The 19,066-nt window shown below is 37.7% G+C and overlaps 1 protein-coding gene across 2 annotated transcripts in view; it reads right to left on the reverse strand.

Moving 5' to 3' along the window:
• DISP1 (dispatched RND transporter family member 1) overlaps window positions 1-19,066 on the reverse strand; it is a 92,261-nt gene that overhangs the window by 40,269 nt on the left and 32,926 nt on the right. The gene's annotated exons all lie outside the window — the stretch shown is intronic.

Below are 19,066 nucleotides of genomic sequence, written 5' to 3' on the forward strand. Positions count from 1 at the left end.
TCAGATACGTATCTTTTAAAAAAGACTTGAAAAACACTAACTGAATTATTCCAGACTATTCATGTAAAAAGCTGAAAACTCCATGAACACAGAAGAGCCTGGTCACTTTCAAGTCAAAATGGAAAAAAAAAAAAAATAAAATTTTTAAAATTGCCAAATTCTGGGGATATTGAAAGCTTCAATTCCTAGACCTCAAGAGGGAAGCAGCAGGTCATGTGTTTAGAAAGAGCTCAATGTTAAAGTATCGAAACTGTACTAAATTTACAGATCTGTGTTACAAAGAACTTTAAAAAATACCACAGTAGGAAATGCCACAAGCTGGTCTCAACCTGCTCTTCCAGGGTATGGTCCAACTAGCAAACCTCACACACCTCATGTTTTGGGATGTGACCCCTGGTTTTTCCTTAGCTCTGGGTATCTCAGATGCAAACCTCAGAATTGGCGATCTCCTGGGTGGAGATCTTATAAACCCATCCCCAGTCACTCCAAAGCAGGTCACAATCCACCTGGAGCTGGCATTTTAGAAGCTCTCCTTCCCCTCTCCTGAAATGCTGGAGCTCCAACTTTGGGGTCAATTTGAGCTGGCTGTAGCAAAAGGAATTTCTTATCCACAAGTATCTTTGCTCTTTCTAAGGCAAAAAAATCCTGCCAAAGGAAACACTGGGGCTCAGCTTCCCTCAGTGTGACCTTAGAATTAGGCATCCTAATTCTGGTCCAAGCGTTTATGCCAGGCAGCTCTCTGTGCTCATTGGATCTGGTCTTTAACAGGTGGTCAGAGACTGTGCTGCTTCCCCACTTCTAAGGGAAACTTTTTTATTTAAACCAATGTTCCTTGCCTTTCTTACTTAGCTTCAACTGGAAAATTTCACTGGCCATCAGCTGTCCTGTCTCCACCTCCCACACACCATCAGCATCCTGTGTAAAACACCATTTTTCTAACAATAATAGATTCCCTAGCAGAAAACTTGCCTTCCATCCAATGTCCAGTCATTCAGTGCTAATGATCCAGGACAGGTCTTACTGAAGAAACTCAGATATATTTCTTGAACAAACCAGCAATACTACAAACCAGTTAATGTTGTAATTCAAAAACAATACAGTATTCACTTTCTGAATATCTGAAATACACATGACCAGAAGCATCTCAAGAATAATCTCAAAGCTCCTTTTCCAAAATCATAAAACTGTATTTTTGAAGAACCTATCTACTAATAAAAGTTTTCTTAAATATGTAAATACTACTGCATATTAGCTCTTTGCAGGTATCATTGTATCACTTGTATTTGCTAACCACCTCAAAGAAGGGACAACAGGCACCTAATATCTGCTCACTGCTTTGATATCTAGGAGGAAAAGTACTCTAAAAATCCAATTAACTACAATCTATTAAAGCTCTTAGATTATATGTATTGCATAAAACAGTGTTACTCTATCTTAACACATCAACATACTGCAGACACTTTGTTCCCAAGGACAATCGTAAAGTCAGTGTATAATGTATGTGCATATGTTTAATAAAATAATGCTGTGCAAATTGGATTTAAATACTGAATCATATATTTGAATTACAGTCTTGCGGTCAGTTATTGCCTTTACAGTATCTGAAAGGCAAACTCAGCACTGGGAGTCCTTAGAAGCCTTTCGCCCAGGCTATGCCCTATCCCAAAGAGCCTTAAATGCTCCTGGTTTTGACATCTCCATCACAAACCCTTGTAAATCCCCTTTTGCACAATATTCAACTTTCAACGTTGCTACTCGCCCCACTGTTCATCTCCAGCAATATCAGACAGATGTTGACATTTTGTAAGTAATTAGGAAAGACAATTGAGCTCTGCAGCATATGGAGTGCAGGTACAGGAAAACTGGGGAAGGTGGAAAAGGATCTAAGAATTTAAACTGATTCAAGGTAAATCAGGAATGTCAAATGTGATTTGTGAAAGCCTCGAGAAGATAAATGAGTAACCCTCTGCTCCATCCACCACGTGGAAATGCATATATGCAGAGGATCTGCAGGACATCTGCCTTACTAATTCAGCCTTGGTTTATGTCAATACAATACTTGATCCACCAGGAAGTTCCACCTACCTATCGATCAACACATTTTACAAGTGAGAGAATTTGCCATAAATAAAATGAACTCTCATAGGTTTACTATGCATTTAAGAGAAAATTAACATAATACAATTTTACTATTCTTCCACCTTGAAAGTTATTATTTTTAAGTTTCATGATTCCTTAAAGAATTTTAACTTCAAGCCCTTGAAGGTAGACATGCTGCCCTCACAAACAAAAGTACTATGCATGTTCTGACCAAAGAAAAATTCTTTAAACTTCGAAAAATGGGCAAACCGTCTCTTAGCATAACTTAACACAAACAGTGGCTTTTTAACTGAGATTAAAAAATAACATTTTTCATGGTACATTTAATAAAATCAGGTAGTAGTAAACACACTAATAGTTTCCAGAACTCCATACACAATCCTTCAGAAAAAAAATAAATACTGTTATGATGAGAGCCAAATCCCTGCTAGAATTAAATCTCACCAGGGATGTTAAGAACAATAAGAAAAGCTTCTTTAGGTATGTTGGGGAGAAAAGGACAACCAAGGAAAATGTAGGCCCTCTCCTGAAGGAAACGAATGAGATAGCAACACAGAATATTGAGAAGGCTGAGGTCCTCAATGATTTCTTTGCTTCAGTCTTCTCTGGCAAGTGCTCCAACCTCAACACAAAGGCCACAGAAGGTGAAAGCAGGGACTGGGAGAATGAATTACCTCCCACCGTAGGAGCAGAGCAAGTTTGTGACCATCTAAAGAACCTGAAGGTGCATAAATCTATGGGACCTGATGGGATTCACCCACAGGTCCTGAAGGAGCTGGTGGATGCAGTTGCTAAGCCTCTGTCCATCATATCTGAGAGGTCATGGCAGTCTGGTGAGGTTCCCGATGATTGGAAAGAGGGAACATAGCCCCTGTTTTTGAAAAGGGGGAAAAAGGAAGCCCCAGGGAACTACAGGTCGGTCAGTCTCACCTCTGTGCGTGGCAAGGTCACGGAGCAGATCCTCCTGGAAAGTCTGCTAAGGCACGTGGAAAATAAAGAGGTGATTGGTGACAGCCAACATGGCTTCACGAAGGGCAAGTCATGCCTGACCCATCTGGTGGCCTTCTACAGCAAGGCTACAGAGATGGTGGATGGTGGCAGAGCAAGTGATGTCATCTACCTGGGTTTGTGCAAGGTGTCTGACACTGTTGTACATGACATCCTGGTCTCCAAACTGACAAGGCATGGATTTGACAGATGGACCACTCAGTGGATAAGAAACTGGCTGGATGGCTGCACCCAGAGAGTTGTGCTCAATGGCTCAGTGTCCAAATGGAAGCAGGTGACGAGTGGTGTCCCTCAGGGGTCAGTATTGGGACCAGTGCTGTTCAACATCTTTTTATTGGAGACATGGACAGTGGGATTGAGTGTAACTTCAGCAGGTTTGCTGATGATACCAAGCTGTGTGGTGTGGTTGACACCCAAGTGGGAAAAGACGCCATCCAGAGGGACCTTGACAGGCTGGAGAGGTGGGCCAGTGCCAACCTCATGAAGTTCAACAAGGCCAAGTGCAATGTCCTGCACCTGGGTCGGCACAACCCTAGGCATAAATACAGGCTGGGGGTAGAATGGCTGGAGAGCAGCCCTGAGGAGAAGGACTTGGGGGTGGTAGTGGATGAGAAGCTCAACGTGAGCCACCAGTGTGCACTGGAGCCCAGAGAGCCAACTGCATCCTGGGCTGCATCGAAAGAAGTGTGGCCAGCAGGGCCAGGGAGGTGATTCTGCCCCTCTACTCTGCTCTGGTCAGACCCCACCTGGAATGCTGTGTACAGTTCTGGTGTCCTCAGCACAAGAAAGATATACACCTGTTGGAAAGGGTCCAGAGAAGGGCCACCAAGATGATCAAAGGCCTGGAGCACCTCTGCTATGAAGACAGGCTGAGAAAATTGGGGCTGTTCAGACTAGAGAAGGCTCCAGGGAGACCTTATAGCAGCCTTCTAGTACTTAAAGGAGGCCTACAGGAAAGCTGGGGAGGGGCTTTTCATCAGAGAAGATAGTGATAGGACAAGGGGCAATGGTTTTAAACAGAGAGGGGAGATTTGGGTTAGATATTAGGAAGAAATTCTTCACTATAAGGGTGGTGAGGAACTGGAATAGGTTGCCCAGGGAGGTTGTTGATGCCCCATCCCTAGAGGTTTTTAAGGCCAGGTTGGATGAGGTTTTGTGTAACCTGATCTAGCGGTAGGGGTCCTTGCTCATGGCAGGAGGGTTGGGACTTGATGATCTCTGAGGTCACTTCCAACCTTAATGATTCTATGATTCTATATTAGAGATTCAAATGAATTATAGTTTGTATAATACGTAAGATAAGCCTAGAAAATGAAGCTTATACTTACGAAGTACAGCTAACGTACTGTGTTGCAGTGTATGAAGTTTGACCAACCCCTCTATTCAAACAAGATCCAGAGAGCTGCTGCCATAACCTTTCCTAAACTGAAGATACCAAGCAATGACATCAAGTGTCAGCCACTTCTGCTAGTTTTGGCTGCCCCTGATCAGGAGTTGCTACCAAGCTGTAACTGCAGCTACTCTCTGTACCACATTTTCTTCGCTGGATGCCTTCACCTGCCTCTCTGAGCTTAATATGATATTATTCACAGATTCTTCTTGTCAGAGCACTGCCTTTTAATGAAAGAGTCAGATTTAGAAGAATCTAAAGGACTTTGACAGTGTTGGATGTTAATAAGAGAACATCTTTGGGTGCTCTGAGGACAAATTGATGCTGAAGGACTATGCAAGTGCTAGGGAAAAAGTGCAGAGGATTTTGAAATTCCTGAAGGCGAGAGAGCACCAGAGGTGGTGCAGAAATTCTGCTTAATTGCTAATGAACTGCGCAGAATACGGAAAAATTGAATAGAAGAGCTAATTAAAGGTTAAAATGACAGAATGAGTTCTGTACATGGCACACGTACTCTGCAAGTATTTTATTAGAGCTACACTGAATTTTTATTACAATTCCTATGCACCTACAGAATTTCCTGACTCGTGTTTTTTTATTGGACACAATATTCTCAATTGCATCTCAGATGCTATAGTACAGTACTTGCAATAGGCAATTTACCAAATGCCATTTAAAACAATGTGGTGGGAGAAATACAGTAGGGACTAACCATTTATTTACTACTCTTCCTACTAAAGTATATTTTTGTGCAACACTTGAGGTAAGACTGAGTCACACAGGGCATATATTGGGCTCATTCATATTGTAGCAGTACGTGGGACATACCAGGAGCACAGTACTGAGAAGGCTAATTGGATGGAGTCAGCTTCATCCATCAGAGATTACAAGATTGCTACCGATTGTCACACCTGACAATTCTGCAGAGATATCCTACTGCCTACATGGTGCTCCCAGGTGCTCCAGCATCCAGAAATACAAGACAAAGACACAAACTGACCTACCTGAGACTGCAGCTACACAAACTTGAGTCATCTGCTCCTAGACCTAAACTGAACCTGAAAACAGAACAGCTGTGTTAAGAAGGCATCACCCCCGAGACGAAAACTCTTAAAATGAACCCTTGGCAGCCTCTGAACACAGCAGAGTTAAATCACTACCTGTGTTACCCATCTAGAAGTGAGAGTATTGGAAAAGATAAAAACAGAAGCACACAGCAATGAGAAACCTACACTTAGATCTGTGGTTTTATTTCATTAAGACACAGAAGTTAATGAAAAGGAAGTAGAAAGGAAGTTGATTAAATACTACCTATTAAGGAAGTTGATTAAATACTAGCTATTAAATATAAAAACTTAAAACACTTACACTGACATTCTTCCACAGCCGCCTCCATATTTTTTTTTTCCCCAAGGGGTGAAGGGAACTCACCTTAATATAAATAATATAAGCAAAACTGATCCAGTATTATCATATACCTATGGCTGAAGCCTGAAGTATTGAGCTTCCATTTTCAGACTGCTAGCTCCACCAGGATGAAACATTGTCTAATCAATAGATGACATGAAATAAATTGGCTGTCCTTCTCCGGTATCCACTCACTCAGACTTCATCACAAATCTTTCATAATTGATATCCTTAAGAAGGCTGAGAATTAAGTGAATACAGAGGTTGAACAATCTTTCAAGTCTTGCAAAGCAGTCTTCTCCAGCACTAGTGACAGGAGAAATGTTAGATATGATTGCAGATCATTCTCTGTTTGTTTGTTGTGGTTTTTTTAGATAAAAAAAGGACTCTGGCTTGCAATTGGGAAATTTAAACTCTACACACTACATTTAGTAAAGCAGATACCAACACATTCTTTTAATATTCCAGAAACTCGACAGTTTAAGGTTATATCAAATAACACTGGAAGCCTAAGCACAGAAATAAGTTTCCGGGGTGATAAAAAGGGTCTTTCATTGTCCCTGAAGTGCATAGAACAATGTGTTCTCAGTCCCTAGTGTAATTAAGAGAGTCAGTTCAGTATGATACGGCAAACAAATATAGCAGGATTCTAAGCTATTTCCTTTATTGATTTTTACAAAAAGCTCTCAAAGTATGATAGTGATGTTTTCCAGTATTTTTTTCTCCCCCACCCCTCAACTGAAACAAGACACTGTAGTAGTACTTTTCTAGTTTTTTTCACTGAGATCATGAGGTTTTAAACCAGGTCATGTGAAGGTTGAGTTTTCTGAAATATGACTGTCTTGTCTACTTACAGAACAGAAATACTAACATCAATTTAATGATTTTTCAGTGAAGATCTAATAGAGGTAAATCTTTTATTTTGTATGTATCCAAACCACATGCACTCTAGATTGAATGCATATCTGCGGCTCCACAGGCATTCAAGTCCCACATCACATAAGAGGCTTGAAAAGCTACCAAGTTAAAAAAATTCCCCACATTGTAAGCAATTATTTACATTACTAAAAAAGGCTACGCATTAATAATGAAAAACAGAAAAAATCAGGTTTAATACTCTGCAAATAGGCTTTAATATGGAAAGTTTAAGACAGTTTCATTAGCATCTCAAATAGTTTTCAGATGCTAATATGAAGAAAACTTTTTAAAAGTACAAATAAATCTAGAAGCAGAACTGAAGTTCTATACTTTTGATTATCTACAGCTCAGAACTTTTTGAAGGATTTTTTAATAGCTTGTCTTCAGTTGTAACAGTTTCGTTCTCTAAACAAAGTGCTCCAATGTTACATTAAAATGCAGCTGCATAAACATGTTTACACAGTTACATTTTCTCATTCACATTCCTTTCTCACAGGTGTACCTTTTCCACTATGAACTAACTACACATAAGTGTATATGTGCATGTGTATAATGTCACTTGTAAAACAGTCCAGACTGACCAGAGAGAAAAACAGAATGTTTTATCCGAACATAAAATAAACAAGTGACATAAAAAGCAGTAATTCCACCACTTGTACGACACCAGTATTTAAATTACAACCACCACCCTGATGTTAATGAAAACGACTATGGCAGCATAACTTTTTTCTAAATGACAGGAAAAATGCACATTACCAATACTGTTGCAGTAACTACCGTATTAAAATTAAATTGTCTTTAATAAAAGAAATAAAGAATTTCTCCCATTATTTGGAGGAACGCATCCAGCAGTTCAGAAAACACAACTACCACTGTTTCTATTTCAGCTACAGAAACAACGGGAAGTCACTTTTTCAGATTCATACTCTTACTGCAGGAAACAGCAAAGTCTTGAAATGTAAAGGATTAATTTTAAAGTAATTGATATCTCAGTGTTTTAAGATAAAGACCATTTTTTTTGCACTTAAATTCAGGGAAACTAAAAATGTAACATCAACATTTACTGCAACTTTGCAAGTATCACCATATGTGCACAATGTGCAAAATAAACATTTTTGTTACAGATATTAGAAAATTATACATGTTGTTAATTCCACTTCCACAGCTAAAGTAGAAGATTCTTCCTATTCATTTAAGAGCAAATTAGGTGACAACTGGAGTTATGAAACATTTCTTCTACTTATTTCAAGTTTAACCTTCATAGCATGCTGTTCCCTTGGCTTAGTTCAAGTAACAGAAGAGAAATCCCCTACCAGCTTTTAATTATACATTTTTCTACAGGATTTTCAAAATTAACTGCCTAAACCTTCAAATAATGCCTGAAACGGGTCCCCTGCTTTTGCGCACAACCCACATCACACCTTCACCTTTCCTCATTAGGAAAGAGAAATAAGCACTAAAGTGGATCTTTTTTGATTCAGGAAAAAAAAAAAAAAATAAAATCCAAGTGTTTGGAATAAACAAGCATTGCTAAAGCCCACAGAGGAGCTTTTATTTGATGGGAATTTTACCAACACACTAACTCTTGCCTGACAGACAAGGCAAGAGAAAATGCTATTTGAGCACAAACTCAGTGTTTGCTCTCTAGGCTGCTTGCCTGCCAGAGGGTTACCCAAACACAGCTCCTGCAATGGGAAGTCAGTCTTTTCTAGCTGTCTCTTAGCAAACAGATGTGAGCCTGGGAATTTCTCAATTCCCAGATAAATGAAGAACAAGACCTTTCAGAGCACCAATCTCCATAGCTTTAGAAGGAGACGTCAGATTTCCCTGGGACCCTGTGAGTTCACACTGTTTAGAGGAAACTACAGTCATCGCCTATCACACACAAGTCACCTCATTTCCAAAGCTGTTCACTGAAGTTTGAGAGACGTCTGTTTTTCCTGCTACTCTAAATTAAAATCCTTGAAACAAATCTAAATTATGAAACAGTTATGTAATATTCCCCTATATCTGATTTTGGCACTTCCAGCAGTGCATATTGATTCCCTGGAGCCCCACAGTTCTGAGCTGTATTTCTGTCAATACAAAACTGCAACTGTACACCTTCCAGATTAATTCTCAAATAAAAAAAACCCTTTGGAAAAACACAGGGTATACAGAAATCACATTACAGTTTTATTAAAAACCTAGTTATATTATTTCTCTGCATTAGGTCCATTTAACAAACCAAATTTTTATATTGAAGATGTCCAATATTGACCAAATGTCTAAGATCATCTATTTGAAGGCTTTTCAAACTCGATGATACTACCTGAGATTTACATTCAGTAAGTACATTTGGATAGCTATTTAAAGATTGAATTCAAGATCAGACATCAATTAGATTTCTTCTGCTACAGTCTGTGAGTTATGCAGCCAGTTGAGTCGGACAATACTGCCTTTTCCCATTACTACAGGCAACCCATTTTATATGTACAATACATGCTCTGTTTCTAGAAGACTCACTGGAATAGGATTTGGTTCTCCACTGGTTAAGTGAACTGTAGTTTCAGGTTAACTTTCCTCACATAAGAATTCAGAAATCTGAAGAGGATCAGGTGCTGAAACATATTTAGGAGTACAGTTTATTTCTGTCCCCAGGATTTGAGGATCATTAAGCACTCCGGGACTGAGAAGCAGCAGGACTGATACCAGTTTTCCCCTCACAGGAAGCCAGAGTATGGGAATGGAGAGAATACTAGCCACATTTGGTCATTACAGAGTACAACCATGCAGAGATTTTTTTATATCCTGGCGGAGAAGAGTGACTGGGTGTATGCCAGCAGTACCACAGCTGTACGAAGTCAGCACCAGTAAACCACCTCTGTATCAGACATGGAAACAGGCATCCAGCAGCTGCTGAAGACTTGTGGCAGTCCCGTGGCAGCAGCAGCTGAACAGACATTCTGTGGCTAGGAGCAAAGTTTGGTCCCCTTGCAGCTCCATTTCAGTTCACGTAATTGGGCCATGTACCTGTTCCAGGGCACGAGCACTGCTAATTTTAATAAAACTAAGAAAACGGTTTACTGCCAAGCCACTGAATCTTTATAGCAATGTGCCGATATTAAAACCTGAATAGTTTTTAGTATTTTAAGTCTTATTTAACAGAACAGCCTTGTTTAGTCTACAGTACGTAACAGTTACTAGCCAGATACTATTTTAATATGAGCAATGCATACATAAGTTACTGACCTTCCACAGCAGAACTCAAGGTCCAACCAACTACCAAAAGTAAAAGAGCAACCATGGAAAGACTGCTCCATTAGTCAAAAGATACTCATCTCTGCATATACCCTTTCTGAAACAACTTACGCACAAAACTACCTGCAAAAGAAAATCCTTCCCAAAGAGTTTGCTTTAGAGACAAAGAAAAACATAATCTAACCTTGAAGAAAGCATCCCAATCAATTTTGGATGACTTTTTCTTCATGTTTGCATGACATATTCACTACATATTTTTCCCCAAAGTGAACAAAAGGTATCAATTTGGATCTGGTTACAGTACTCAAAGCCAAATGCATACAAAGTTATTGCCAGGCATTGGAAAACACTGCAATATCTGCAATATCTGTTCTTCCTGTCTTTCCAATAGAATCGAGTACGAGATGTCTGGCAGGACCAGCAGTATTTGTGTATGGTGAATAGAAATAGGTGACCCTGAGCTCCTTGGTTACTGGCAAGGTGCCTTTCAAGAGGAAGGGTGGAGGGAAGAAGGGAGAGAAAGAAACCTAGAATGCTCAGCCTGAGGTCAGAAGATAAGGAATTTCAAAGCTAGGTGATAATTTTGAAGCAAGTTTCTATCATGTCAACATGTGCTAAGACACTCATCCACACACCTCCGCCCCATAGATGAGTTTTAATTCCAATAGGCCACGACAAGCAAGAATAACCAGGAGGAATGGGGAGATGAGCTTCTTCCAGTGGCAGTGATTTAGGTCCATTTGTGTATATTATGGCATATACTGTAAAAGTAATAACTTTTACAGTTCATATTTAGCACTAAATAGAAACTTCTAAAAATTTTGCTTAAGAATAAGCATGCAGCACACAGAATACAACTTTAAAAAGTAGAACTGCAAATAGAATAGATAAGTATGATGCATAATTTCTGGTTTTTAGTTTTCTATAAAACAAGTTATTGCTGAACTAGTTTCAATTTATCACAAAAAAAAAATCACATTAGAAACAAAGGGTTACCTTTGAAATGCTTACAAACTAAAGCTCCAGTCTCTCACATGCAGGAATTTCTTCCACTAGGACAAAATGGAGAACTTAGCATTCCAATTCAATACTAAAATTAGTTGGTTACAATTGGTAAAGCCATTGAAGGGTTCTTCCCAAGTTTCTTGCCTTCTTGTTGAAAGACTGCAATTTTTCTTTCAGAGCTGACATCAATGATTCAACATCATTACCTTCTAAGTCTTTCTTCAGAAGTACTGCATTACTGTCCTATTTGCATGACTACTGTAAACACTGAGCAGAAACATTTGATCCTCTTCAGATTATCAGAGTATGACCAAAACAGTCAGACTTCTCTTGTACAAAAAACATGTCTAAAACATATCAGCCATTGTGTGCTAGCTTGCAAGGCTGCAGGTAGACACAGGAGTGACAGCAACCAAAGCTGTATTCCATTAAAATGTCATGGATGAAACACGTGTGTGCCTTCAGAGGTAGGTAACTCAAGAAAAATTATACTGCGATGTACTGATTTCTTCATATTGCTTAGCAAAAGCCTCATAGAGTTAAAAAAATAAAAGAACAGCCAGGTCCTGTTAAATTTACTATGCTCACCCTCCTTACATTTAAAGATGGAAAGAAATACTTCCCTTAGGGAAGGGGGGGCCCAGCTCATAATTTTGGGATTCAACCCACTATTATTAGCTGCAGAATGAAATTATTAGTGACAGGTTCACTGAATTACCTTTTTAACAGGGGTCACTAGAGCTTCCTAGAAACCTAAAACTGCCATTGTAAATTTAGCAAGCAACAAGCCAGTTTTTTAAACCAAAATTAAGAAGTAACATAATAAAGAATCTGGTTTAGTACCTTAACTTAGTCATGCACTGAAGAACAATACATTTGCATTTTCTTCAGTTTGAAGTTATAAACTGGAAAGTACATGAGCACTGGCATGCACCACTATTACATCAACATTATATACCCACAGATGTGGATGCAGAATTTCTATTGCTTTTCAATATGCTTATTTCTCTTAAAACTATGACATAAATCAAGAATAATTTCTTTGGCAAGTACACAAACTGTAGCTTAATCAGCATGTTTAAAATCAGATTAAACAGAGGCCTAAAACAGGATTAAACAGAAGCTTTCACAACGCAAATTTTGTTATTAAATCAGCTTTGCAAATATCAAGAATCTGGAAACAAACAAGAAAGCACATGCACAAAATCTTACTTTCATTCTATATTTACTACTGCCATTTTAAAGCTTCACTCTATTACTTATAAAAGACTTTAGACAGAAATTGTTCAATCCACCACTTTACAGGCTATGCTTAGTTCTGTTAAGTTTCCAAGACTGCTAATAAACTCTGTGCACTGTTTCATGGAAAATACATATACAGAACTTGAAGTATAGCCTGCTTCTTCCCTTCCCAGGTAAGTGACATCAGAATTAGATTATAAAGTCCTGGCTGTCTTGCTTGTGTTCTCCCTCACTCTGGTCCTGTAAATTTTCCGTTCCTAGGAAGCCCTTGATCCTACTCTAGTAAACAGCTGATTAGCTAAATAGTTAAGTCTCCACTACTTGCCGAGAAACATGAGCTGGAAATCCTTCAGATAGAGTTTGGCACAAAATTCACATATTTTTCTTGGAATCATCATGCAGTTGCCCAGCAATGACAACGAAGGATTGCAAGGTATTCAGAGATATTTCTTTATTGCTATCGCAGTGAAACTTAAGACACTTGGAGCACTGGTAGAAAGAGCACCTGGCACAGCCTCTGCTCTACAACACATCAGCACACCTTGATGCTTGGACTGCAAGAGGCTGGAGTGCTGCACGTGTTAATACCAAGCTCTCTATCCTTCCCCATGCAATGAGTGCCTTCATTTCTCTTGTCCCTCCTAACTTCTGATCTACTTTGTCAGAAAAACTTCTAGAAATGACAACACTATCCTAGCTAAAGGTATTTTGAAACCCCATTTTTAAACAGTGTAAAATAAACATCTTCAATTCTGATAGTTCAAAAGGAACTGATGGGTTAAATGGTGCTATAGCTGAATTACTGGGGAAGAAAATGGTCACATTGGATAGGGCTTTGAGCAACCTGGTTTAGTGTAAGGTGTCCTTGTCCATGCAGGGTGGTTGGAACTAGATGATCTTTAAGGTCCCTTCCAACTCAAACCATTCTATGATTCGATGAAATACAACGTCCCACAAAACAGTCCTGGTAAATCTCACACTAAAATGAGTGTCACCTCACTGTCACAATGGAGCCATGTTCATTAATATTTAACAGGAACTAAAGTTCTCAAAGTTCCACTTTAAATAGATTTAAAACATAGTCTGTTATGATTTATTTTACTAGTAGAAAGCTATTATGAGAACATAATTGAATCCCACTAACCCTCATCATGAGTTTGGTGGAACTGTGACCAAAATTCAACAGCTGTCATATGGACTCTGAAACTGAAGTAGATTAATATTAACTTATCATTAAGAGACTAAACTACCATAGATTGCAGATTTCATGGTCTAAAACCAGTTTACTATAAATACAGTTCCTTTTGTAATTTTTTTCTGCTTACTATTTTAAGAGGTTTTGTTTTAACAACTATTACAACTCATGCACTAAATAGAGATACCCAGTAACAGATGAGTACAAAAGGCTGGAAAAGTACTTGATTTACCAACTGTAGGATTCAGTATCACCTTTTATGCAGGGCACATCTGCCTCTAAACAAGGAGGCAGATAACCTTTTCTCTGCTGGGCCAGTTTCTCTCACTGTGGTAAAGAGGAAGATCAACATTGTTCAACTACCTCCTGGCACGGGGTTTAGTTCCTCAGATGTCTGGGTAGAATACATGACCATTCTAGGTAGAATAAATAACCATAAGAATTTACTCGAATTGCTCCATTTTGCAGAATTTGCAGACCACTCTCAGTAAGATTCAGCTAAGGGGGAACAGGAACTTAAATATTAAAGTATTTGGTCATCCCACAAATAAAACATCAAGATAACAAATATCCATATAAATAGATATGCAAATTACTGATAAATTTGTAAGAAAATATACACTGAAGTCCTGGAGTGGTCTAAATTACACTATCTTCTAATACCCTGTATTTCACTAATACTAATATATTTCACTATAGTTCCAAAGTTCTGTGGGCCTAGCTCCCCTTGCAGCAACTGGCATCTAAATTTGAAGAGCAACTTCTGCTAGCCTTCAAGTCATTAGGAAATCCAAAATTCAACAAACTGTCACAGGGTCTGCACTGAATTATCTACCATCTGGAAACCATAAAAATCAGAATTATATGAAGGGTAATGAAAAAAAATACTATTAAAACGTGATGGTAAAGCTTGAAAACTTTCCAACAGAACAAACTGGAAATCTGCCTTTTATGATGACCCACAGAACTTAGAGCAAGCTGAGTGAGAGCTAAGAGCTCTGGGGCTTCAGATAAGGCTACTCAGCAGGGTCTCCTACCTGTGGAGATAAATGCCCTGGAGATATTCTTTATTTCCTTCTACAAAGAAACACAGATTTTTTTGGTTTAACTTTTAAATTGGATTTAAAAAAAATAATCAAATTTCAAAACATTGAAATTCTTTGCAAAGTACAGCTATCTTCAGCCAACTCTATATATGATGTTTCTGAAAAATGTAGCACTGCTCAAAATTAAAGGACTATTTGGAATTGTCTTGCATAAACACAAGCCAAGTATCAGCTTAAGTTACTGTAATGGTCTTTATATAGGCTCGTAAGTCACAGAGTAAATTTTGGCAGAAACTGACTTCAGACTTTAGAACATACACACTTCAGTATTTGAATAGAGTGCCAAAAATCTCCCAAAGATAAGCGAAATACACCAGGAAAACTGGTTTTAATATCCAAAGAGTTATTCAACCTGAAATGAATTAATCAAGATAATGATTTTTTTTTTTTTGCTGTTCTGAGGACAGACAAATTGTTCTGCTCAATATCTAACAGCTGTTAGGAATTCTGCTGGAAATTCTCCGAGATTCTAATAGAAGTCTTTTATAGAGCAAAATACTTTGCAACTTGAATACCAGGTTTTCTATAATGGAATAAATTCCTATGCCATGATCTTAATTTCAGTCTACTTCATATATTCATTCACCCTACAGCCTATAAGCTCTACCTTCAAGTTGTCATATCAGCAGTAGTCTTCCATAAAAAGACTTGTTCACTTAACAATGCTAGTCTTTGCTCAGTGAAATACTGGTTCCAGCAACCAGTCAGAAAGTAACTGAACAACATACTATAGTCTGATATAAAAAGCAAAAAATGCTAAACAAGAACTAAAAAGTCTACCTTTTCAAAGCTGAGACTTGTCTGTGAAGCTAGGTAGTTTATTCTACATAAAATAGTTCCACTTATTCCTTAATCCAAAAATGAAAATTGTAATCTTCCACCAATTTACTAAAAAGCCTCTTTTTTTCCACCCACAGTTTAAGCCAAATGTGTCTCAGCACTGGTCTCATCCGAAACTTTAATTTCCTTCTACTTCCCCTATTGTTATGCCAGCACTCCTAAATATTTACCCTTCCCAGATTCCTAAAATGGAAGGAGCCAGGCTTCTTTTATAGTGCTGATGAATTGCACAGACCCCGAGCAGTACAGAAATTCTCACGGTTTCATGGGAGGGAAGAAGATTTAAGGGACACTTTATTAATGACTGGGTAAAGTAATCTTTAATAAATCTAAGAGGAATTATGTATACCTTCCTCATGTACAATGATAAACATGAAAGGTATTAATAAACATTCCTTAGAGAACAGATTTACATTTTTCATAAAGTGTAGATGTGATTAAATTGCATCTATGTGTTATTTTATTGTATATACCACTTCAATTTAACTTCCAAAAAATTAAATTGTCATTACAGGCAAGGATTCAGTAAAAGTAAATGCTTAATCAAAAACCCTAAGGGAAGACAAACAAAATGCAAGCATTAAACAGCACAAAACAGGAAAACAACTCTTTGGTTAGTGAATGTTTTGGAGGCTCTGAGGGGACAGTTTAGCCACCGTTACCAAAGGGGTAAGCCAGCTTGGTCTTTGCTAATATCACACATTCAGCTAAATGATCTACATGAGAAATGCTTCATATCCTATTTATTTATTAAACCAAACCCATAGTCTAACAAATTAAGCTACATTAAATCTAAAGGAGATGTAAACTTAGAAGATACTATGGCATAATCTGAGACAAAAGCAGTTTTCCTTTTCTTTTTGTAAGCACACATCAAGTTAAATTCCCCTTAACTGAAATCTGTTGGTAAGGCATTGACTCATCCTGTTGAAACAGGACAGGGCTAATTAAAACCTGCTAAATCCATTGATCATGCAATCTTTGCTGAAGCCGTGAATAAAATTATCAACATATTATAATATTCTTTATTTTAAAGTTGTTAAATTACACTAATTGGAAGAAAATCCTTCCAGAAAGTATTTCTGAGCGCTGAGCCTCTTCTGTTAACAAATATTTCTTTGTGTGTATATTCCATCTGATAAAGTTGGATTCCCCACGCCCCCCCTTACAGCTGCTGAAAACTTGGGTGATAAGAATCTAAGTGAGATCACCATCTCCATATATTCCAGAATTCCTTAGGAATCTGTACAAGTGTATGCAGTAATTGACAGAGGAATATAACGACACTTCAAGTAAAACCAGTTTTCTGCACATTGAGGCGCTACATTTCCTCAATATCCAACTCAGAATACAACATGGGCAAATCAGAAAAAAAGAAAGCAGAGGTTGCCAAAACGTGCTTTTCAGTCTATGGCAGCAAAATAATTATGAACAAATCATAATTTCTATAAAACCAGAAAAAAATGTATTTCAAAAGTGTGGTTGTTGCTACCAAACCCATTTCACACAGCTCTACCAGTCTGTCAATAACCATCTCTCCTTATGCTCCAGGTACAGCATCATTTCTCTTTCCTTTACCTGGACCTTTGCTTCTTCTCTTTCTCTTGCTTCTATTTTGATATTTATTTCCTAATTACAAAATCTTACAAACCAGCAGAACCAGAAGCTTGGAAGATTAATTTCTAGAAGCAGTCAGATAAAGGAGAAATCTCCATCTGTCTTGTTGGCAATCTTACTGCGTACAGTATCTACCTGCATAAACACCATTTATCATTGCAAAAAGTTTAGATGTACAGGACAGTTTTAACATATAACCAAAAAGTTTCTGTAGGCACACAGGTTCTACAGACTCCATTAAACAGTTTCACCTTTTAATCACTGCGGTGACCTGCACTGCATTTGACCTCCCACAACTCCGTTGTGTCAGGCACCGTAAAGCTCACTGATGAGGCATGCCTTGACTTCTCCAATTTGGGCTAAGATTATTTCAAAGCTATTTAACCTCCAAAGGGAAATAGGTGGAAGATTAAATCAGAAATTTTGTTCATAAGATTAGTGAGAAACTGTAATATTCAAAGTTGTAATTAAAATAATTTTGTTTTACAGACTGACTTCACCATGAGAAGATTTCAGAAAACCCCTACTAAGAGATTTTTACTCAACTGGTAAGTTCCAATACAGTTACACTTCATCAATTTCAGATCAGCCCAGTCAACTACTTCAAACTGCTAAAATACCACTGAACAAACACTAGATATTTATCACCAAAGATCCTGTATTTCTATAAGAAAATACTGAAAACCAGTCCTAGAACTTTTAACCCTTGAAAACAGAACTTTAAAAGTTACAGTGGATACTAGCAAATAGTAACTACTTATTTTCCTTTATTTTTTTAATACTTATAAAAGCTGCTTTAGAAGTCATAAGATGATAAATAAAAAACAAAAAAACTCTTTACCCCTACCATTTAAAACTCAGAGCTGAACAGTAAGAAGTCTGCCTTATACACTTACTAAAAGGATAAAGGTACACTACCCAACCACATCTGCAATCAATCTGTGGTTGGTCAAGATACCAGTATTCAAAACAACTGATCACCATGAAACACTTTAAATGCTCTGTCTCCTTTGATTATCTACATTCTGCAAGTATCAAAAAGCCAATTTACAAAGCAGGTCAGCCAAGGTGTGATGTGCATCGCTAACTATAATTTGGAAATACTTCACACACACTTTAATGTTTCTAACAGTACTTAAAAGATTTTAAAAGACTGACCTTACATTCTTTTAACTAGAATATGAAAGAGGAGAACAAGCCTAAATGCCATCAACAGCCATACTATATATGCTATATTTAATAGAGCAAACGTTACATTTCCTATGGCCTGGTCCTGAGATGTAAATACAACACATTGCTTAACTTATACTTGCCTTTGTCTGAAATCAGAAATGAAAGTATTATTGTTATCTTTCAGTGTCTGAAGAACAATGACAGGTAAGTGAAGAAAACCAGCAGGAAAAAAAAAATCAAATAGGAATTTTCAATTTATCTAGTTCATGAACAAGCTATAGAAGTTAGTTTTTCTTATCAAAACTATGAGGGAAAAAAACCCACCATGTTTCCCAACAGCATTACTGGATTTTTGTCATTTTTCTAATGAAAATAATACTAAGCAGCTATAATTAATATTACAACTTTTCAGGGTTATAATGTGACTGATATTATTAAACTTAGCAGATACCAAAGAATGGAAAATATTTCCAAATATAACTTGTTTGATGCATTAAGTAACACAGCTTTCTGTGTAGTTTTCAGAAAATGTTAAAAAGCTGAAAAAAAAATATTTGAACATTTCATAATCCCCTAACTGCAGTAACCAAAGGTTAAATACTACTGAAGACTGGATCAAACTTCTTAAAACTTGTATTGTATCAAAATTATGTGCTTTCCTATCTATCTGGTTTTAAAAGGATATTCTTTAGCCAAATCTGACTTAAAAGCAGAGATAAGGCAGCTAGCCAAAGCAGAAAGCTAAAATGGTGTCATGTGGATAAGTGACAAAGAAACATGCTACTAACGTTGAACAGCAAGGTAAGCATGCCTACCTTAAGATGA

Source organism: Apus apus, chromosome 3 (genome assembly GCF_020740795.1).
Source record: "Apus apus isolate bApuApu2 chromosome 3, bApuApu2.pri.cur, whole genome shotgun sequence".
Taxonomy (NCBI): Eukaryota; Metazoa; Chordata; class Aves; order Apodiformes; family Apodidae; genus Apus; species Apus apus.